Raw genomic sequence first — 24607 nt, forward strand, 5'->3', positions numbered from 1 at the left:
CTTGCTCTTGGCCTGTGGCATGGTTTGAAGCCTGTGGGGTCTCTTGGAGGTGAGCCTCGCTGGCTGAGAAAGTGAGTCACTAGGGGCAAACGGGGGATTTTTTTTTTTTTTTGCTTGTTTTTGTTTTTGTTTTTTCTCCACAGGGTCTCACAGTAGCCCAGGCTGACCTGGGATTCACTGTGCAGTCTCAGGGTGGCCTTGAACTCATGTTGATCCTCCAACCTCTGCCTCCATAGTGCTGGGATTAAAGGCGTGCGCCACCACGCCCAGTTCAGGGGTGAGCTTTTGACTGTCATGCTGGGCCCTGGCTTGGGCCTGCATGCTCCGCTTCCTGGTGTGACAAGATGTGAGCAGCCCGGCCACATGCTCCCATTTTCCCAGGTCTTCTCTGTCACGATACACTGAAGTCTCCTTATAACTGTGAAACAAAATAAACCGTTCCTCCCTTATGTTGTTTCTGACAGATAGTTTGGCTATGTGACACAAGGTAACTAATGCATAGGCACCACTCCCTGAGCCTGGACAGTTGGCACCTCCTATAAATCTTCCTCTTCCCCTCTGGAGTGTTGCAACAGCTTATCCCTGAATTCAAACTGCATCCAACCCTGGAGTGGGCTGTATTGAAAATATACTGAAAGGTTTTAGAGTCAAGGTGGCCACCTACTTTCGATCACTATCTCCACTCAATTTTGAGCTCTACATCAAATACCTGCAACCTACTTTACAAAGATATATCCTAGGAATCCCAGCAAGATGTTCATAAGTTATGCTATGCGATGGAGTTAGTAAAAACAGGAAATGGAGAACTATTTTTTTTAAAGACTGAAGTAGTATTATTTTGAAGCACTAACACGGTTATATTTCAGCGGTGAAACTCATACCCAGTATTTGTCCTTGCAGCTTAATGAACGAGGAAATAAAAGAGGCAATCAGCTTGTGAACGGGAGGAAGACATGGCACCTTAAGTAATTGCAAAGTTTGTTCTCTTAAGCAAGTTTAATAACTCCTACTTTCCTTACAGCCCTTTCCAGATTCCTAATTAACACAGAATACCCTTTATTAATGAGAATAAAATCAACAGAGGTCTTTGAAATCCACAGCTGGGATATGTAAAGCTGAGGAGCCTGTGTTGCTGCTGCTTCTTTTTTTCTGTTTTCTCTTCCTCCTCCTCCTCCTCTTCTTCTTCTTTTCTATATGTCTGCTCATCTGAAGAGGCTCATTGGCTCTGTTCGCATCGCTGGCAACACTATTTTGAAGCAAAGTGTTGGACAAGGTCGCTTGGCAGTGAGTGGCCACCACCCTTTGGTCCAGTGGGGGCTCTGTCGACCCAGCTGAAATCCTCAGCCCCCCGGGCAGCCAACTGCAAAATTCCTTCTCAAGCCAGTGCTGCCCTTCTGGAGACCTGGGAGGAGGGAAGTCCATGCCAGGCTCTTGTACAAGGTCAGATGCTCTGGAGGAAAGGAGCCAAGGTTAAATTAGCAGTCAGGCTGAGGCAAAGAACTGGGTGGAGAAACACAGACTGCAAGGAATGCTGCTGGAAACTCAAATGGAGACAGCAGTTGAAAGTAATTACAAACACATTTCCCAACTTGGAAAGCCAGCCACATCCCTCACCAGGGCCAGACTCGGACGCCTTCTGTTCCAAAGCTGTTGGAACAGCCCCAGGGGCAGGAAGGGATGGTGGGAGCCAGTCGCCTCTCCCTGGCTTTGGAGCTCTTCAGCCACAAAAAACCCGAAATGGATCTTGAAAGAGAAAGTAAAGGATGTTTCTTTCGAAAGTCTCCCTCAAGAGAAACATTGTCCGCATCTGCAATGTGCCCGGCCTCTTAGGGTTGCTCCATAGCAAGATAAATACACAAATAAAATCAGCATCAAAGAAAAGGAGGGGATGCCCTTTCAGGAAGACGTAAGCCATTGCAAACCCCAGATCTCGCTTTTCTCTTCTGCTCCCCGACGTGACGGGAGCAGAGGGGCTGTTTGTGGGAGGGCTGCGTGCTAGGAGAGGAGGATGAAGGAACAAATGGGGGGGGGGGGGGCAGGAGCAGCCCCGCTCCCTGGTGTCAGGGAGATTTCCACCGCCGCACTGACTGTTTGAGATTGACTGTCTTGACAGTTGATTTTCATCTTTTTCTCCCTCCACCTTCACAATCATGACAGACAATTGCCGAACATCAGATTGATGAGTGAACACTTCATCAGCTATGGTTGCCTTAACAACTAAAATAGCCAAAATGTTAAGACAGTCAAATAGGATTGATTATTTTTGATACAATCTGTGGGTGGTTGGCCCAAGAATTCTCAGCCTGATCACGCATATGAACACAGAGGCTCCATCAACCAATGCGCAGCAGCCAGAGGACAAGGGAGGATTCACCAGGTCTGTCCCTGTGTTACTCATCTCGCCAGTGCTCCTAAAAGGAATGAGAAACAGCCACAGGGGTCCCTCCATGGCTTCTGGAGGCTGGGTGGGAGAGGAGGCAGCCATCTGCAAAACCTGGGATTCAGCTCATTTCGGTTCCTCCCAAGAAGACAGCCCAGCTTGAATGGAAAGACAGGTTTCTCCAAACGGTTGTCTAGAGATGCTGAGTCATGTGTGAATGTCGCGTCTTTTCCTGGGGACTTTATCTAGTATATGAGCCCAGAGAGTTCTAGATTATGAATTTTTAAAAGCATCCACAGATAATTGTTGTGCTGTGCAATAGACCCAAAGGGAAATTAAATCTCTCTCATAATTGGATGTGGTATTTGCAAGCTTCCTAAAGACAGGAGAAAGGAAATTCATTTTCGATTCCTTAGCATCTTGGATTTTAAAATTTCCATCTGAGACAGTCATGATGGTACACATTTGAGCTCCCAGCACTCAGGAGACTAATGCAAATCTGAAGGCAGCCTGATTTGCTACATAGCAAGTTCCGGGCTAGCTACAGAGTGGGTCCCTGTTGCAAAAATTGAAAAAAAAAAAAAAATTAAAGAATTTCATCAACCTATCAAGCAGTTCAATCTAAATTGAGCCACCAGCATGGCCTAGAGGTAGAAGCCAGACCCTACTGTATTGGGTTGTGAAAAGGGTCCCTGAAATTTCATTATTTAAAAAAAAATTATTTTAGTTTCAATCTTTTTTCTTTTTATTGTCAACCTCTCATCGTATAGAGTATATGTCATGATCAGAATCCCCTTCCACCACGCTCTAGTGCCCCTTCCGAGACCTCCCTCCACTGAATCCCATCTTCTTTTCAATTGGTCTCTCTTCCACTTTGATGCCATCATTTCCCCCCTCCTGTTATTCAGGTCTTGTACGTAGTGCCAGGCACTGTGAGGTCATGAATATTAAGGACACTTTGTACCTGGAAGACAGCATTGTAAGCACGCTTCCTGTTCCTTTGATTCTTACATTCTTTCTGCCACCTCTTCTGCTGCAATGGACTCTGAGCCTTGGAGGGTGTGATAGAGGTATCTCGGTGCTAAACACTCCTCTGTCACTGTCACCTCCTCTTGGCATTTTTTTGTTTTTGTTTTTTAAGTATGTTTCATTTTTATTTATTCATTAGAGTCAGAGAGAGGGGGGCAGAGAGAGAGAGAGAGAGAGAGAGAGAGAGAGAGAGAGAGAGAATGGGCGTGCCAGGGCTTTCAGCCACTGCAAACGAACTCCAGACGCATGCACCCCCTTGTGCATTTAGCTAGTGTGGGTCCTGCGGAATTGAACCTGGGTCCTTTGGCTTTTCAGGCAAGCGCCTTAACCACTAAGCCATCCCTCTAGCCCCTTCCTGGCATTTTAGGGAAGTTTGAGTCACCCCAATGGCCACCATCATCTGGAAATCTGAAAAGAGAATTTTCTCTAACAAGTGAAAGTGGCATTAATATATGGGCCTAGACAGCAACACTTCGAGAGCAGTTTGGTGGGCATAATATGTACATTTAGCCACACAACAGTAGTAGTTCCCCCACCTCCCCAGGACTTAGAGCTGCCACAGGAGGTATTGATTTGTTTGCTTGGAGTGGGCCTCAAATCCAATAAGAGAGCATTTGGTTTCCCCTGCGACAGACATTCCACCACTGCACAGTTGGGACATTCGGCCTGGGTCGTCAGTGGGAAAGCTTTCGGGGTCCTCTGCTGGCTAAGACCATTGATGACTTTTCTCACCCAACAGGCTGCATCGCTCTTTCCAGCATCAAGACAGCTAATCGACAGGGTGGAGACTTCCGGCTCAGGGCCAGCTTGATTTCCTCGTACCCTGCAGTCAAAGCATGTGGGATCCTCAGCAGTAGGATGTTAATATGTAGTTCAGGTGGGCAACCAAGAGCCTTGACAAGACTGTAATATACTATTTTTAATCTTTATTTATATTGTGTGTGTGTGTGTGTGTGTGTGTGTGTGTGCATGCGCGCACATGCACGTGCACTTACATGCACTTCTGGAAGCCAAAGAATAACATCAGACGTCATGTTATTTCTAGGGCTATATCATCTTTTCTTTCTTTCTTTTTTATTTTTGTTTTGGTTTTTCGAGGTAGGGTCTCACTGTAGCCCAGGCTGATCTGGAATTCACTATGTGGTCTCAGAGTGGCCTTGAACTCACAGCAATCCTCCTACCTCTGCCTCCCAAGTGCTGGGATTAAAGGCATGCACCACCACGTCTGACTCTTTTCTTTGTTTTTGAGACAGGTTTCACTTACTGTCCTGAAGCTCACAAAAGAACCTAGACTGGCTGGCCAGAAAGCCCCAGGATATGTCTGTCTCCACCTCCCCAAGCACTGGGATTATAAACACTCATCCGTACATCTGACCCTTTCTACTTATAGGGGGTTCTGGGAAGCAAATGCAGGTCTTCAGGCTTATATGGCAAGTGCTTCACAACAGAGCTATCTTCTCATACCCTGAAGTTGCAATCTTGTTTGACTGGTTTGTGGGGCTTTTTCTTTCTATTCTGATATCTTTTAAGAAAAATGGAAATACATTATTTGCTAGCTTGGTGGCAATGCAGCCTGTGTTGGAGAAATAGGAATTGGTTAAGAAGTGAGGCAGTGTGAGAGGCTGAAAAATCCTACAGGGCATTCATAGTGTAATTTTCCAATACAGGTTTGGGTAGATAGCACAAACAGGTAAAAGCAGATGCATTTTCAAGTCTTTATTATTGAACAAAGAGTAATTCCTGAGTTTCTCCACTTTCAGAACGATACAATGCTAAAATATAGAATAGCTCAGCCTTCACTTGAAGGCCTAATTGCTTGAACTGTGATTCCGTTTCACCCCTTGGAAGTTCCGACAGAGCCAGCATGTGGCTGGATCTTGAGGAAGAAGGTCACCAGGAACATTTATGGAAACAAAACCTTTAGCCTTTAGATATCAGTTTGCTAGATGAATTACCAAAGATGTTAAATTGATACATTGATTCTGGAGAGATGAATTTCTGGATACATTTGAACGTGTGCCTTAAACACAAGATCACCCCTTCTTAAAACAGTTTACCTTTTGCAGTTCTTTTCTCTTCTCTTATTTTAATTGATCCAGCGCACAAGCCTTCGGAGGAGGTTGACATTTACACTGGAATATGCTGATGAGCGCTCAGCCCGGCTGGTGGGCCTCTCTCTGCTTTCCAGCTTCACTTGCTAGGAGCCGAACATCTTTCCACACAAGAGTGGTTGCTAAATGAGAAAAAAAGAAAAAGGGATGTGACTGAAACACAGACAATCTAGTCTGAGGCTAGCAAATGATCCCTTTCCTGGGAGCTGAAACCAGGGAATTCCTCAAGAATGAGCCACAGGCTGGCAAGGGCTGGTAGGTTAATGTCTTCATGTAGGCAGATGCCAGACAGGCCAGGATGCCAACTCACGCTTTAAGAGAAGAGAGACGTGGAATCGGCAGAGGGCTCAGAGGCCGAAGGCAGCGGGGTGCACAGGTCAGAAGAGCCACTCTCCTCCAGCTCGGGGGCAGCTGCCATTCAAGTTCGGTTTTCCTGGCAACCTTCGGTAACATGAGTGAGGTCCTGTTCTTTGCATCCAAGTCTGACTAAAAAGTGTTGACTGGGTATAGAGTCAATCTAATAGAGAGCAAAAAGTTACATTTTTTTGAGGGCTAATTAAGACTGCAAACTGAGAACATAGATTTGAGATGAAGCTAGAAAAGGTCTTCTGGGAATGTTAACTTGGGGCACTTAATCGTCATACTGTAAGAAGGTCCGACCTGCTTCATGTGCACAGAACTACCTGGAAGTGTCCTGGGACAAAGGAAAGGACCGATAGTGACACTGATGAAGGGGAGGATGAGTGTGATGCTGATGATGAGCAGCATCTTTTCCAGGCTGTCCCCTTCCACTCCTCCGTGATCCAACTCAATCGCTGGCTATAAATGCACGAGATGCCCATGTTAGACTCTCCCAGATGAGACCTTCCTGTGTTTCTGCCCCACGGAAACAGACTGACATGCTGATTGCTCTGAGCTACCTTTGAACTTAGCGATAGACTCCCGATCAGAGCACATTTGCCAAGGGCAGCCACAACCTTCCTGACGCCACTGCTGCAGAAGGACAGGGTTTATTTTAGTTTACAGGTTCTGAGGGACATTTCATCCTGTCAGGGAAAGCGTGGCGGGCAGCTGGGTGTTGCATCTTGTCACATTAGCAGCCGAGAGGAGAGCAGCTAGGGTGAGCTCCCGAGGGCCTGGAGAGATGACTCAGCAGTAAAGGCACTTGCCTGCAAAGCCTATCGACCCAGGTTCAGTTCCCCCGTGCCCATGTGAAGCCAGATGCATGAAGTGGCACATGCAATCTGGAGTTTGTTTGCAGTGGCTGGAGGCCCTGGAGTTCTCTCTCTTTCTTTTTCTCCTTGTAAATAAATAAAGAATAACTTTTTTTCTTCAAAAAAGAATGAGCTCCCTAGTACTGCAAGGGGACTAGACTATAAAGTCCCAAGGACAGTCCCTGGTCACACAGCTCCTCCTCCAAAGCTCCACCTCCCAGAGGCTCCACCAGCTGGGGATTAAGCATGAGGCTTAATCACAAACATGCGAGGCTCTGTGGACCATGTCGCACTGACACCACCACACCCGTGTGCGACGCTCTGCATCCAGAGCCTAAAAAGGCCTGTAGAGCGTTGTGCCTCTTCCGTGGGTGAGGCCACCTGCAATTCTTTGTCCTTTATGATGAGGAAAATGTTCTGCCATGTTCAAACGATACTGCTCTCTACCAAATTTCCTACAGTGTTTAAAACATAATATCCTGTCCTCTTAAAATACTATATGCATTGCGATGTCTCTTTCTGTTCTTATTTTAATCGATCCACGCCGCAATCCTTCAGAGGCCGCTGACATTTACACTGACCATGCCGGCTGCTGGGTCTGCCTGTGCTTCCCAGCTTCACCTGCGAGGGGCTCAGCGTCTCTCCGCACAAGAGTGGTTTTGTTGGATGGATGAAATTCCTGGAAAGATTCTGAGAGTAAGGAAAGAGAAAGTAATGATGAGGATGATTGAGAAGGAAGAGGAGGGGCAGGGGAAGCAGCAGCTGACATGGTAGTCTTCGAAACCTCATGAAATGTCTCTCCCGGCTTTTGGACTTCATGGACCTTTTGAAGGCATTAGAAGTGCTTGCTGCCTCTTGCCTAAGGTAGACAAAGTTCTCAAGAGTGTGCACACCACTCACTAGGTCATGAGAAAGGGGGAGAGTTTGCACAGCTCTCAGATAAGACCATAAATATGTACTGTTTGTAGCCGTGTACCATGTGCCGTGGGGGTGCATGGGGAAAAGTGCTTTCTCTGCTTTTTCACTTGACAGCCAGCACACACACCGGAGGGTGATGGCTCAGTTCCACAAGGCTGCTCTTCATTTCAGATGCTAATTGCAACCCCCAGGTTATGTAACCTGTGCTACAGACTATAAATGGGGGTCCCCTAGCCTGCTCATTAGGTTTGGGTCATCTATTAGAGCAGTTTAAGGAACTCGGGAAACAATTTATATTTACTAGTTCATTATGTGGTTTATTCAAAGGACACAGGTGTGCAGTCAGATGCAGAGGGAGGAGATACACAGGGGGAGACAAATGAGGAGGATTTTTAGATCCTCCTCAGCACTCCACTGTCCAGGATCTTCCACATGTTCGACCTCACAGAAGCCCATGTGAACTCCAGCCTTTGGAAGGTGATGCAAGCTTCATTACACTGGCGTGGTTAAGTGCACAATTTATTATCGGTAATTAACTACATCTCATTCACTCCCCCCATCCCCTCAGTCATTTATTAGCCAGTTTTACCACTGCAGTGACCAATATCCAAGCGGGGAGAAGAAACTGAAAGGGAGGGATTCCTTCTCCTGGCTCATGGCCTTAGAGGTGTCGGTCCATTGCAGCCGGGACAACATGGTGAGGCGTCAGGGCGGTCAGACAGCAGAGAGAGGGAATAAACCGAGAGAGCGGGGCAAGGTGTAGTCCCCAAGAAGACACTGCCTGTGACCCACTCGGAAAACAGTCTTCTGTCCCAGACTTCCTGACTGTCATGCAATCCCATTAGGTAGGTGGTCCGGGCCCAAGGGTCTGTGGAGTAATGGAAATGGTACCAAAGCAACAAGAGTTAGATTTCAGCATAATTTGGGCCCTTGTGATAGTCACTCCTGCTGGAGCCAGAAGGTAAAAGAAATTTAGAGGTATTCTGGGCGTTGCTCCTCATTAGCTAAATTATGCTGAGCAAATCACCTAACGTCACTGTGTCTGTGTTCTCAAGTGTAAACTAAGTATCACATTCATAGGGAATAGGAGCAAAGTAGCTGTTTTCATAGGTAGTCAGTCAGGGGACAGAGGCCCAAAGAAAATATGGATGTCCTCTGGCCTGCCCTAGCAATCCTAGAACTAGCATCTGACCCAGTATATTCAACATGGTGGCCAAAGTAACAACAACTTCATGATTCTTCATGGTTTCCCCATGTTAAGCACACCTATGGGCTGGTCCTTCCTGAGCCTACTGTTGGACATAGGCATGACCCCAGGTTTAGCCAGGCCTAAGTTTTCAGACATAACTAAGGGCCCCAGGCTATGAGGTCACAGTAGCCTGAACCACAGGACACATCTCAGGTCCAGCAGAGGACCTCCTCGCCCCATTCTTGGGGGTCCCAGTAAGCCTAGACCTCTGGAAAAATCTCTGACCCCAAGATGGGCAGGAAGTAGGGCCACTCCCTCCCAGCCCAGGGCACCTGAATGTCCAGATAAGACTCAGCCTTCGTTCATAGCCATGTGAGCTTTGGCCAGTTGCCTAGGAAACTCCTTATATGGTATCAGCCAGCAGCCTTCACACGGCCCATCCCCCTGTGACCTGTACCCCATACCTCTTCCCGCCACTACGTAGATCACCTGACTCTGTCCCTACATGCTGGAATGAATGTCCCTATGTGCCAAGTAGGCATTGGCAAGCAGCTTTGTACCTACCAATACCCTCAGGACCCTTTTCCTGCTCTCTCTCAACTGCTTATAAAAATTTATCCCCTTACAAATAAACGAGTTGCTCTCTGAAGCCGTCTCTGGGCGTTTCTTCCCATTGCACTCATGCCCACTCAAGACCCTGCTCTGGGGAGGGAGCCCGTGCGCAAAGCCCCTTAAGGAACCAGGAACCCACAGCCCACCAACCAACTAGGTCTCTGCCATACACACTCGAGTCTGATGCTAAGGCTCGTCCTAACTTGGTGTTTGATCCAAACAAATCTCATAAGCGTGAGCCTCTCTCATTTTCCTGGTCTCTGACTGTCCTGGCTCTTGCTTCTTGGCCCCTTTTGGTAAGCTCTCCATTTTCCTAGTCTGGCTAGGAAGGGAGGGATTTCTTTTTACTGGGCATTTTCCTGTTTTTTTTTTTTTTTTTTTTTTTTTTACATGTGTTTTGTTTTTGGATGCTTTCCTGCTTTAACACATATGTGACATCACTTCAACTTCCAAGCCCTTACTACCTCTTAGTCCTCTCTAGCATCCTGTGTGAGGGAAACTGTTTGGCCTGGGCCCTCCTGCTTTGCTTTGGGTGGGGGAGGTCTTCCCTAGAGGTTTCTACCCCAGAGATTTGAAGGGACGTTTTCTCTATCTCACCTCCTACTATCTAGCTGAGCTTTGGGGAAAACCTATTTTGGCTTGGGTTTCCCTCTGGATCCTATTACTCCCTAAAATAAACCTCATAATTCATATATTACCCTTTCCTAAATCCACATTTTCAATTCTTTGCTGAATTGTATGAGCACCCAAAAGTCCAAATGTTTGGGTCCATGGGTCTGGGATCTCCCGCATCTTTATAGAATTTAATTGACCCATGGATTCAACAATCCTTGCAGCATTTTTGATGAGCTAATGCAATACTTATTTACAAGTGACTATAGAAACCAAGAGGCAATGTTAATGAAATATCAATATCATTATTGTTTTGGTTAAAAGGGGAAATTCTTTAAGGATTGTAACAAGGGCTTTAAATTGACTTTATTTTAACACTTCACTAGCTTTGAGTCCCTAATGGGCAAATATCTCCAAATTATACTTATTATTCTATGTTATTTTTTTTTTCATTTTATAGGATATTAGCGGGAAACACAAAGGAAAACTTGCAAAGTTTGCTTCTCTCACAGTCTAGGAGGTTTAATTCAAAACCTCCTCTCAAGATACAGAAGGGAACTTTCAAACAGATCATTTAATTACAGGAAATAGCCAACCATCTCCACAATAGCTACCAAAAGAAAAACAGCCACACATCGTGCTCCTTGAGTCTCCTGGGGGAACAGTGCAAGACCGAGCAGAGGAGATAGCAAGAAAGAGAGCGCAGGAGTGAGAGCGGTACTTATGCTGGTCTCGATTCTACCCTCCATTGATTCCTAAGCATTGGCAAACTTTAATTGGATAATCTTCACATATCCCTCTGAAGTTAAGTAGGCGGCAAGTATTATCCCAGTTTTTCAAAAGTACAAAGAGCTAAGTGTTTCGCCTGAGGTCACCCCCATGGTCTAATGACAAAGCTGGGAAGCCAGGACAGGTAGGACCCCTGCCTTCCAGCCCCCTCCCAGATGTGGAGGCCTTTCTATAGAGTTGTGTGAGGTCTTTTGTTGATCATTCTGTTCAAAAACCTTGACAATTCATTTTACCAAAGACAATCAATAGGACATCTTTATACTTATGTAGCATTTGCTACAGATCAAAGGCAAAAAAGCACGTTTTCAGGCATGATGAACTTTTCCACAGCTGAACAGTTCTCAGTATATACAGAAAAGTGTGTGTGTGTGTGTGTGTGTGTGTGTGTGTGTGTGTGTGTGTGTTTAATTTCCAAGAAAGATGTTGATGTTCTTTTCTGGAGCTGGACACCCTTTGAATCCAACAGCAAGGCAGACCCTGTGAACAAAACCATTCCTATTCACTTCTGATTCTAGTCTCTTTGCTAAACACTCTTCAGAGAATTCCCAGCTTTGTTTAGCCAGTGACCAAGGCTTCTCTTCAAAGCAGCCAGCTGACCCCTGTCCATCTAGTTGCCTCACTGTTGCCAGGAGAAACAGATTATACTGGCTGCATTGAAGCATCAGCTTGGAATCGAAGACATATTTGCATCCAGCACGGAGAAGCATATCTGGGAAAGAATTTTTCTTTAATTTTTATTTTTATTTCTTTATTTGAGAGGGACAGACAGAGAGAGATAGAGGCAGAGAGTGTGGGGGTGGGGGAGAGAATGGGTGTGCCAAGGCGTCCAGCCATTGCAAACAAACTCCAGATGCATGTGCCACCTTGTGCATCTGGCTTACATGGGTCCTGGGGAATCAAGCCTCAAACCAGTGTACTTAGGTTTCACAGGAAAGCACTTAACTGCTAAGCCATCTCTCCAGCCCTCCAGGAAAGAATTTTGAAAAGCATCTAGGTATATATGCAGGCAGAGCATCTTTAGTCAATAAGAACAGAGTTAACTCATCATAATGAGACTCACAGATCATTGAGCTTTTTAGAGTCATTATGCAGAGAAAATGAAATCTCCATCCAGGTTCTATGAGGAACTGGGTTGGGTTCAGGGCATGTGAGATCCTTCAACTATACCCCAAAACCTGGCTGATGCTAGTGCATCCTCCTAAGAAAACAAAAACCCAGTTCTTTGAATTGGAAATGCAGAGGAAAAAAAGCACAAATTGAGAAAGGACAGTTGTGCCATAACAAATTGATAATAACTCCCAAGCCTTATCTTTAAGTCAAACCACATTCAAAATGAGAAATAAGATGCAATCTGACAAACGCTCAATGGAACTGGCCCCGGAGGTCTGGAGTTGAAGGAAAGTCATGAAGCTTACCAGGTCTACAACTTTAGGCAATGCTTTTGATATTTATAGACCTCCTGTTCCTAATAAAGAAGAGAGTGATTTGGGTTTTAAATTCCTTTCTCACAGTCACTCAAGAAATGAGACCAACAACAGTCAATTAGCCCCTGCCCCCTCTAACTTCTCTTTTGATGAACTCGTGGCCTGATGATGGGACCAGGATTCTGTTCACCTGGACATTCCATGTCTCTTATTCTGGAAGCTTGACCGTTCTGCAGTGGGCTGCTCAGAAGTCAGCTCTTAAGAGAGCAGGAGAGAAAGCGCCCTGGGGTAGAGTGGGTGAAAAGGGAAGCCCTGAACATTCACATCTTGTGCTTTTCAACCCTGAGAGGGAAATAATTAAGTTTATTTTGCAGATGAGGAAATTGAACATCGAGAGAGGTATAATTGCTTGTTGATAAGGAACAAGTTAAGAAGCAGAATTAGGACAGGATATGTAAATTGTGAGGCCAAAACAAAAGCAAATTCTGTGGCCTTTCTACAGACATTATTTAGAGCTCTAGTTAGAGATTGAGGTGTAGTTCAGTGGCAGAACTCTAGGCTAGTATGCACGAAACCCTGGATTTAATCCCTGGCAATGCATGCATGTGAAGATGTACACACACACACACACACACACACACACACACACACACACACACACACAATGCTGGTGGCAAAGCAACAAGGCTTGTGCCAGTCCCCTCCTGGGAATGAGCATCTTTTTCTCTGTGGATTTTTGTGTCGGGTTTGCCTCCATCTTCTCTCCCGATTCATGCTATACACATCTGTGCTGGAATGTCCTCCAGCTCCTGGTTGGGTATAGGGATCCTTGGAAGGATGCTGGAGTGAGGAGACTGGTGAACTTCCTGTCTCACTGACGGCAGATTGGTCGTTGATGGTTTGTTCTTCCCTCCTTCTCTGGTGGTGTCCGTCACCACTCCTGCAAATTTCATTAGTGGTTTTTCTCTCTGCTCCACCAAGCCGACACTTTCCCTGTTGATAGTCTCCATCCATCCTTCCACTGCCCGTGCCTTTTAGAGTGTCATGTGTTTCGTGTAGGGGACTTACTGGGTTTGCCCAGCACCTCTCCCCTTTTCTCCTTGTAGTAGCAACCTACTTGTTTCGGTAGGGAGCACCTGTCCTGCCGCAGCTAACCAGGGGTCACAGAACTTAAACCCGCCTAGAGTTCCTTTATTCCTTGCCATTCAACTGTGTGATGTCTCCCCAGGATATTTGTGCCAGAGCAGGTAGAGATGAGGGACTGCCTCTCATCTCTCAGGAGTCAGCAAGCTTTTCCTGTAAAGAGACAAAGAAAAAATAGTTTCAGGCTACAAACGATCCTGCTACTTAGCTTGCTTTTTTTTTTACAACCTTGTAAACATTTAAAGTGAATTTTAAGTTGCTGAGTATACCCGTGGAATATGTAAACCAGTCACCGGGTCAGTAGTGAGCTGACCCTGTAGGGGGCCAGTGGAAGCAAAAGAAAGGGCAAAGCTGCCCACACGTGTAGTCCCTGGTGGCATGAAAGAAGCTAGAACAGCACCGTCCTGCTCCAGCACACGTAAGTTCACAGCTGTGCACATGAGTGCACATGTGCGTGGGCAATAGAAATGTATAGATGTAGACACGCAAGACAGGGAGAAAAGTCTTACAAGTATTAAGACCCCGCCACGCTACCCTGTCTTCTCCCTGACAGTTACCCAGATTCTTCCCAGCACCAAAGCTTAACCTGAGCCTGTTTGAGTTGGCTTTTTAGCACTTGTACGTGAGCAAATCCAGCTAGTACACCCCACAGCCCACAGCTGACTGCTCTCTTGACTTCGATGGCCTCTACAGCAATCCCATGGAGCACATGAACATACTGCTTTTGATCAAGGCAAGGGCACTTGATAGTGGGTTCCCATACTTACACACACACTTTAGAAAAATGAAAAACCACCATTAAAACCTGAAGGTGACTCGGAGCGTCCTCTGCACACTCATAGAAGTCACAGCTCAGGTCAGGAGGCGCTGCTGTTTCCAAGCAGGTCTCCATGGCATCGCGTGCGGCAGCCAGAGACCTGGGGTCGCTGTCCCTGGCTTCAGCAGTAGCTGCTTCTGCTTCTAATTATGTCAGTCCCCAATGGAGCTGCTGCTCTCTGGCCACTACGTGTTGCGGGTCACACCTGCAAATTGCTGATTGCACATGGCTTGGTGTCTTGCTTGGGCAGCTGCCTGTGTGGGCACTGGGTGATCAGGGCCTGCAGCGTTCCCTGAGGAGCGAGGCCCGGTGGCCGCACGGTGCTGTTCCGTCAGCACGGTGACTGACCCCCGCACAGAGCAGAAAGGGGGGCCGATCTTCATAGCGTGTTCCCGAGGGAATCTTTTGTCCCTGAAATGTTTTCACATAGAAATTTCAAAGAGCCACCTTGCAGCCTCATCCATGACAAGAATAGCAGAGAGTAGAGAGGTGGCCTGTTAAAATAATTCTCTGCCCTTTCCAGACATAAGAAAGCAAAATGGTTTCGAAATAGGAGTTACATGTAGTGATGGGAGCACTCACTGCTCAGTGTCCTTTCCCATTATTCCCAGGAAGTGAACGCACACTTGAATTGTCCCCATGCCTAGATTTGATTGTAGCAAAGACATTCACCAAAAGACAGCCAGGAGATAGCGTCCTTCCAAGAAATATAAAGGGCTTGTGTGAGCCCCTTCAGGAAGTGCGGAGTGGACGACAGCGCCTCAGCGCTGATGTGTATAGGAACTTCCTAGGCATGGTGCCCCACGCGTGTGCTTATCTGGTGGGCCTTGGCTGAGACCCGAGGTGCCGTCTAGCTAACTAGCTCCCGAGTAATGCAGAAGCCATTCCTCTGTGGATGGACTATGAGGCTCAAGCCGGAAGAGGATTACAGAGTGTCCATGCTGGTGGCCTTTGGTCATTAATAAATGTTAATGATGACATCTAACACGCACCAAGTGCCAATGACAAGACAAGCAGTCACAGAGTTAGTAAGGAGGGCTGCCAGAGACTCTTGCTAAACTATGTCCTTTCCACTGCTCCACAGCAGATCACCACAGGCAGAGGCCAGCGGGAAAGTTTCCACCCTCAGATGGAGGGGCCGTTTGCAGTCGGAGGAGGCGGTGCAGCGCCTGGTCCGCTCCCTGCGCAGCGCTGTCTTGATGGAGGTGCAGAACGATTCAGCAACATGCATTCCGGGCTTCAAAAAAATAAAATAAAATAAATGAAAAAACAAATTGGTCTGGCATTTATAGACAGAGAAAAACAGGCTGGCTCCTCTGCTCAGCCAGTCTGACTGACTGTGCAGAAAAGAGGGGCTAGGAAAAATGAAAGTCGGAGAACCTCCATCTCCTTGAGAAATGGTGCCTTGTGGGCAAACCCCAGTGGAATGATGCCTTAAGGCAAGCACTGGACGTCCATGTGGCACATCCAGAGGAAAGATCTCAAGAACGTGGTGCTGACATTGCCTTTGTTTCCCCAAATGATGGTAAGACACACGGTTATGGTGAACACATTACCCAGTGGGGGACTGTATGACTTCAGTAACTTTGTGTCTTAAGAGAAAGCTGGATCCCAGAAAGTGTGGTCACGTGGGATCATCATCTGTCTCACTGAGTAGCGTATGGACCTATCAACTGGGAGAAGCAACAATCGACCGTTCAGCAATAGCTGTCCTCTGAAACCTGACAAAGGGATGTCTCCGTGTGGACTCTTTTCTGGAAGTCTCTCTTGTAGAGCTCCAGGCAGAAGCAGTTTCGGGGAAAGTAGGACACAAAGGAAATTTCTCTTTCACATTTTCCCACCTCTTCCTTCTGGGCCCTTCTTTCTGCCCTCCACCCCCGCCAGCCTCCTCCACCCTCTGCACTGCATCCAGTCCTCAGACCGAAGGAGTGCAGAGTGTGTCCTGGGGAGAAGGAGGTGGAAACAGCCACTTGGGTATTGTGCAAACTCATATTTAGTTGCCATCCTCATGAAAAATTACCCATTTTTAGTTGTCACAGAACAAATAGAATCATGACTTATGTTTTGTAATTTACACAACCGACTTCATATACTTGTCAACTTCCTATCAGATTTCTGACAATTATAAATCATGTCCCCTTTGTGGAAGGATGAAAACATGGCCCCTCCCTCTGCCCACCTGTAGGTGTTTCCAGAATTTGATTTTCATGTATTCTTCCCTGTGGAGTAACCAGGTACCATAAATATTTACTGATGAGAACTCAGCCTTTACAGACCCCACACTCTGTAAACCTGGGTTCTACAGTGTTGTCTGAGGCTTTTGAGACAGAGTCTGTGCAGGGGTGAAATGATCCCAGACCCTTGGCATCTCTACCCTGCAAGCACCACGATGTAGGAAGCTCCTGAGACAGCCGAAGACAGAGCCAGGAGGTTTGGAGAATGGATTAGGATTGCCTCAGGGCAAGGGAAAAGTCTTTGATGAAGGTACCTAGTTCACAGAATTTTTTATTTATTATTCCTGGTGTGTGTATTTTTCTACTTCAAATGAATGCCAGACAATTGCACCATTTGTGTCCTGCTGATATGCACAGCTTGGGAATCGAGCCCTGGCCAGCAGGTTTTGCAAGCAAAAACCTTTAAACATTAAGCAATTTTCCCAGCTTCCTGAACATTTTATAACAATGGTAAGCTACTAGAAGTAATCATTAATGTTGGGGGCAAGCTGCCCAAAATTTTGGAGCTACTAAACAAAACGATGAAGCCACAGTACAATGAAGCCATAGAAACAATCAGTTAGAGCTCTGCTTGACAATAGGCAAAAGTCTTTAAGCACTTCGTTACAAAGTTAGAATTCTATCCTTTGGTATGTATGTAACCTTTATTGAGATATATATATGAGGAAATATTAATAATGGTTATGATAGGTTATGTTATATGACAGGTTATGATAGGTAATATTTTCAATATATACCCTTTAATAATAAATACTTTTCCATTATTATTTATTGAATACTTGCCCTCTGTTTCAAGTGATATATATATATATATATATATATATATATATATATATATATATATAAATTCCATTTAATCATACAAAACCCATATGACATATTTTAATTTATCTTTGTATAAATTTTATCTTTGCTTCTATTACATAAACTGAGGGACAGAGGTGTCAAATGACTTGATTCAGAGTCAGACAGCAAGTAGGTGATACAGCTGGGCCTTGAGCTCAGTATCTAAACCACTTGCATCTTATGACTATACAATAGCACTTCTATTATCCATCACCTCTCTATGTGGCTGCTGAATTGGAGGCTAACTCATAAAGTTGAGCAGTGAAGACTAGATTCAAGTTCAGGAACTATATTTTCTATGCTACATGGTCTGTCTTATTATACTGTTGGAACTTTTATAAAGCAGGTGTATGAATTTTAAGATTTAACAAAAATCTGATAAGCCTTACATGGTGACACTCATCTGTAATCCCCTCTATCTACTTGGGAGGCAGGAGCAGAAGGATCACAAATTCTAGGGCCAGTTTGGGCCACTTAGTAAGACCCCATTTCAAAAAGTATATATATCTTGACCAAACTATATTCTTTAGCTTTTAAAATTCTTTGAGAGCCAACAGTGTGAGCAAACTGGGGATGTGTCCAGCCAGACAAGATGTACAAACCTGTGCAATGGTAACACACATCCTGTACAGGTAACCAGTGGTTCACTGAGCGGATATGAGGCCTGCCCCGTGGGAGAAAACCCACACCTGGTTCTGAGACCTTAGCCAGAATGCCATGGATAAGACGGCCATAGACTCTGGAGACAGGCTCCCACTGGTCTTTGCCTAAGAAGAGTGGCTACACGCACCGTAAAGCCTCTTACATTACTACGCCCATGCCCTTTGTCCCATGCTGCTCTGCTCTCTCCCACTGTTGGCTGATGTTTCTGCACTTTCTTTTTCTCCTCATTTTTTTTAATTGACAACTTCCATGATTGTAAACAATATCCATGGTAATTTCCTCCCTCCCCCGTCTTTCCCTTTTGAAACTCCACTGTCCATCATATCCCCTCCCCTCTCAATAAGTCTCTTTTATTTTGTTGTCATGATCTTCTCCTCCTATGCTCTGCCTTGCCCCTCAGGACTCAGGGGAGTATCTCGCAAAAGAAACACACTTTAGACACAATTGAAGGGGAGTAAGTACAGGATGATTTTGGAGTGCAGGCTACAGACCCAGCCAGAACAAGGGTGAACAAGAAGGGACCCTCACACTGGAACATTTGAGCTCACTGTAGAAAAGCTGGCAGGAGAAAGTTGACCAATAAGGAAGTCAATGAGTGGGGTTGACAGGGAGAGGAAGGAGAGGCAAAGACAGATGCCTGGGAACTGCAAAGTTCAACATGGTTCCAACACAAACTGAGTAAGCTTCATTAGCAAGAAAGCAGACGGAAGCAGTGGTCAGGAACCGGCCAGCCTGTTGATATTTTTGCATGGGACACCTCTTCACTGGGCAGAATTACAACTCCCAGTTTAGAATGTTCAGCATCTTTAGCCTACTTTGCTCTGTCAGCAGTCATTTGGAAACTCAACCAAAAAGTATGCCACTGAGAACTGTGAGGTAACAAGTCTTGTGTATCCAGGGGTGAGAATGTTATTCCAAAGATAACAAGAGGCATGGAAGAATAACATAATATTTGTACTTCAGAAACATCTCTCTGGTTTAAGGATTCTGTTAAATTCATAGATGTGAGACATTTGGAGGCAGTAAAAATAATTTGGAATCAAAGGTGCAATGGTTAACATTAATTGTCAACGTGACAGGGTCTGGAATCATCCAGGAGACAAATCTGTATCTGTAAGGGACTTTGTAGATGAGGTCAATTGAAGTGGGAAGACTTGCTCTAACAGATGGTGGCAATATTGAATAAACAGGAGAAAGGTAGCTGAATAGTCGCCTTTGTCACCTCCTGTTTCCTGACTGCAGATACAAAATGTCCAGCTGCTTCCTGCTCCTGCAGCCATGCAGTCTCCATCACAGAGGACAAAGTAAACCCTTCCTCCTTTGACTTCCTCCTTTTCAGCTACCTTGCCATAGCAGCAAGGAAAGTAACTAACACATAAAGGACAGAGGGGAAATATAAGATGTACTAAACACCATTAGGGAAATATTACTAACATCGTTACTGAGCAATAAGCAGCAATGGTCTCAGGATAAAAGCTGGTGATCTGGGGAGACAGTGGAGTGATTTGCCATAGGGATGTCAAAGGAGCCGACCCACAGAGGGAAGGGTGAATTCATCCTCAATACATCAGATAGATATTTGTCACATCTAAACAGTGATATCCATCCAGGAGACACAGGACGAGGCTGGAGTTGGAGATTATACTTGAGAATTAGCCAAGTCCACAGTACAAGTCATGGGCTAAGACTAAGCCAGTGGACTTGGACAGTCGATGTGTGCCCTAAATGGGTTTCCTCAGGCAGAATCATCATTAATTCGTGGTACAGAACGGCCACCATTCCCTGCTCTTTGGCCTACAGTGGCAGAATTTCATCTGGTTCAAACAAAGAATGGCCACATCTTTATTTCGTCACAAGATTGCTTTCCCTCTTACTTCCTGAAATAGGAACTTAAGCACCTTGTCTTCACATTTTGCTTAGAGTGAAGCAGGAAGATGTATGGAAACCTGAGAGTCTGAGAGTTTTGAAGGGGCGGCTAGGAGAAGGTTGGCCACAGTGAGACCAGTGGCTCTGCGAAGGCTCTGCTCCAGGTTGAAGGAGGGTCTTTCTGCTGGAGGGAAGCTCCTATGCTCATTAAAGAGAAGCAGGCCTTCTGGTTCCCTATCAGGGAAAGCCCAGGGTCAGCTGCTAGCAAGAAAGAAGTGAAAGGAATTGGTCCAAAGGAGGCGGGTGAAGAGCCAAGATTTTCAGTATCTGGGTTTCATTTTTCTTTTCGTTTGTTTTGGTTTTATCTTAAGACATTGTCTCAGAGCTAGAGACGTAGATCAGTTGGTCAAGTATTTGCCTAGCATGCACAAGACCCTAGGTTTGATTCCCAGACCGTATCAGCTAGGTGTGGCAGTGCTCACTTGTCATCCCAGCAGTCAGGGGGCAGGGAAGGCTGGAGGATTGGAAGTTCAAAGCTTATCTTCATCTATATAGAGTTCTAGGCTGGCCAGGGACACGGGAGACCTTGTCTCAAGAGAAAGAGAGAAGGAAGGAGAAAGAAAATGAAAGAAGACAAATTTCATTTTGCAGCCCAGGCTGCCCTCAAACTCATAGCAATTCTCCTGCCTCTGCTTCCTAAGTGCTGGGATTTGTGGTGTGAGCCACCCTGCTTAGTTTCTAGGCTTCACCTTATAGGGGATGGTCCCGACTCTCCCTTTCTAGGTCAAGGAGAAGAACTCAGCAAGCCAATTACACTTTAGAGTGAACAAGCACACCCTTATATTACAAGTATATGGTGCCGCTCATTCAAGAGTCTCGTCCTTAGATAGCAGTTTGAGGGTCTCTCATGTCTCCATTGAGCTGTCCACTGGGCAGATGCTGTGCTGTGATGTGCTATTTGTTAGAACACGCAGCTGTTCCTCAGCTCCTGACAATTACTGTGCTGAGTGCCCAAGCTCCAGTGCCCCTTGACGGGACGACTTCCCTTATGCGATTGATATTCGAGAGATAAATGTCGAAAACGGCCACACTCCTCTTGACTGCCCTTAATTCCTGTCTCCAAAACTGTATTATATGAGATGGTATATTATATGTTCCCCAGGGGTTGTGTGCTTCTAGAGGGATTTATATTAGGTGAGGGGTATCTTTATTTTTTTTTTTTGTTCATTTGCTCTGCATGACTAATTTACATTTCTTCAAGGTCAAGGTTTTCTAAGTAAAAAAACATTTGTAGCTGAATTTCAAATGTTTGCAGAAGGAGATGTTCTAGGATAGTAAAGCTCTGAACCTTTCTTTCCCGGGAGATGCTTCAATGTAGGAAAGAAAAAAAAAAAAAAAAAAAAAACTCCCTTTCTGCTCGACTCAAAGATTAGCTTAGGTTTTAGAGTAAAGGTATGTTTCCCTCTTTGTGTACAGAGGGTGCAGGTTGCTGGCAGGTCTGTGTAAGATCAGAGTCTCTCAGTTAGGGAGTTCTCCAACCATGCTCCCCAGTGTGTGTCTAGATGCCCTCAGCCTTCATTGCAAGGCTCTGCAAAGGCCACTGCTCTTTCTGCTGAGGGTCCTAAACAGGCTTTGCCTCTGATCTAGAAGTCTCCTGCATTCTGTCCGTATGTACGAAGGCATATACATCTGTTAAATTTATGCATATCTCTGCGCATATATGCATACAGGAATAAAAATACATATATGTGGTCATATCCACATACATATGTAAATAAAACTGTGACTAGCTAACTTGCTTTTAAATATGTAAAAATCTCATACCTTCACATATTCCAACTTAGCAATTTAAAATGTAGATCCCCTTTAGGAAAATCTACTCCCATCTAGAAAGATTATCCTGGCCTACAAATGGTTCCTTCCTTATCACAGGAAACAGTATAAGGATTTTTTTTTATATATATACTTTAGGATTGGTTTTGGCATTCCAAGGTCAGGACCATTGTCTCCTCACTGTTCAAGGTCATCTGACAGTTCATGATTGAATCTGGTGCATTCTCTCTCTTTCACATGTAGATAAAACACTATGATAATCATTACTTATCAGTGGTGGTTAGTCCTAAATCTTACAGGGAAGAGACCCCTATCTAATGACAACTCAGTCCCTGCCCAGCCACTGCTGGTCCTAGGAAATCTGTGTGTTTGACACAGAACTGCAGCATAGCCTTCAGAATCCCCAGTTTCCATTTTCTGGTTCCTGCCCGCCCCAGGGCCACTGCACATTGGTCTCCCGGAGGCATCCACGCAACGGTGGAGCAGGGTCTTAAGTGGCCATGAGGGCAACAGGAAGAAACACCCAGGAGGCTGGGTCTGAGGACAGCTCATTTATTTGCTGGGGGAATGGGCTTACAAGCGTTCGTGTAGTGTCAGGAAAAGGTATAGGGTATGGGTCGTAGGGGTATTGGCTGTGTGAAGGCTGCTGGCTGATACCTCATTAACATACAGGGACCTTCCATGTGAGTGGTAAAAGGTCACATGGCCACGGGGAAACCAAAACCTAAGTCTTACCAGGATGTCCAGGTGCCCCAGGCAAAGGGAAGGGGCGGCCCATTCCTGCAGGTCTCAAAGTGAGATTATTATTATGAGGTCTAGGTCTGCTGCAACCTCTTGTGGCCTGGGGCACTTAGCCTTGCCCGACAGCTCAGGCCTACTTTAGCCCCCAGTGGCCTGGGGCCCATAACTGTGCCCGACAGAATTCCAGTTCGAGGCCATGCCTGGGCCCTCAGATGCCAACGTGGAACCCTTCCTCAGGCACTGTTATCTCATGGTAGCCATGAGATAACTATACACAGACCTGTGTGTGTCTTTGTATACACAGAGGCTCCATCAGCTTTGACATTAGTGTGTACCTAAATAAAAATACTAGCTGCGTGGGGCTTGGGAGTTGGCTTAGTGGCTAAATACTTGCCTGTGAAGCCTAAGGACCCCAGTTTGAGGCTTGATTCCCCAGGACTCACGTTAGCCAGATGCACAAAGGGGTGCATGCATTTGGAGTTTGTTTGCCCCTGGCACTGACCGCTGTCCTCTCACCTCCACACAATCCCCCAACACTGACTGCTGTCCTCTCACCTCCACATGATCCCCCAACACTGAACACTGTCCTCTCACCTCCACATGATCCCCCGACACTGAACACTGTCCTCTCACCTCCACATGATCCCCCGACACTGAACACTGTCCTCTCACCTCCACATGATCCCCCAACACTGAACACTGTCCTCTCACCTCCACACAATCCCCCAACACTGACCGCTGTCCTCTCACCTCCACACGATCCCCCGACACTGACCGCTGTCCTCTCACCTACACATGATCCCCCAACACTGAACACTGTCCTCTCACCTCCACACGATCCCCCGACACTGAACACTGTCCTCTCACCTCCACACGATCCCCCGACACTGAACGCTGTCCTCTCACCTCCACATGATCCCCCAACACTGACCGCTGTCCTCTCACCTCCACATGATCCCCCGACACTGAACGCTGTCCTCTCACCTCCACATGATCCCCCTACACTGAACACTGTCCTCTCACCTCCACATGATCCCCCGACACTGAACGCTGTCCTCTCACCTCCACATGATCCCCCGACACTGAACGCTTTCCTCTCACCTCCACACAATCCCCCGACACTGACCACTGTCCTCTCACCTCCACACGATCCCCCGACACTGAACACTGTCCTCTCACCTCCACATGATCCCCCGACACTGAACACTGTCCTCTCACCTCCACACGATCCCCCGACACTGAACGCTGTCCTCTCACCTCCACACGATCCCCCGACACTGAACGCTGTCCTCTCACCTCCACACGATCCCCCGACACTGAACGCTGTCCTCTCACCTCCACATGATCCCCCGACACTGAACACTGTCCTCTCACCTCCACATGAACCCCCGACACTGAACACTGTCCTCTCACCTCCACGTGATCCCCCAACACTGACCACTGTCCTCTCACCTCCACATGAACCCCGACACTGAACGCTGTCCTCTCACCTCCACATGATCCCCCAACACTGAACACTGTCCTCTCACCTCCACATGAACCCCGACACTGAACGCTGTCCTCTCACCTCCACGTGATCCCCCGACACTGAACGCTGTCCTCTCACCTCCACACGATCCCCCGACACTGACCACTGTCCTCTCACCTCCACATGATCCCCCGACACTGACCACTGTCCTCTCACCTCCACATGATCCCCCGACACTGACCGCTGTCCTCTCACCTCCACACGATCCCCCGACACTGAACACTGTCCTCTCACCTCCACACGATCCCCCAACACTGACCGCTGTCCTCTCACCTCCACACAAAGCCCCCGACACTGACCGCTGTCCTCCCACCTCCACACTCTTGGTACATTCTTGCTCACACTCATGCACAGTGCACACAAAAATATTATTAACTGCCACCTGGTTTCTCTTCTACCCACCTAGAACACTCTAAAACTCCCAGCAACTCTCAGTACTTTCAGAGGCCCAACCAAGTGGGAAAAAATTAAGCTCTATTAACTTTACGGAAAATATATAGCCGGTGTATTTGCTTTCCCTTTCCCGAGTTTAATTTACTGACATCTGACACATTTTTTAATGATTTTTTAAATTTTTATTTATTTATTTATTTATTGAGAGTGACAGACACAGAGAGAAAGACAGATAGAGGGAGAGAGAGAGAGGATGGGCGCACCC

This window comes from Jaculus jaculus, chromosome 4, assembly GCF_020740685.1.
Source record: "Jaculus jaculus isolate mJacJac1 chromosome 4, mJacJac1.mat.Y.cur, whole genome shotgun sequence".
Taxonomy (NCBI): Eukaryota; Metazoa; Chordata; class Mammalia; order Rodentia; family Dipodidae; genus Jaculus; species Jaculus jaculus.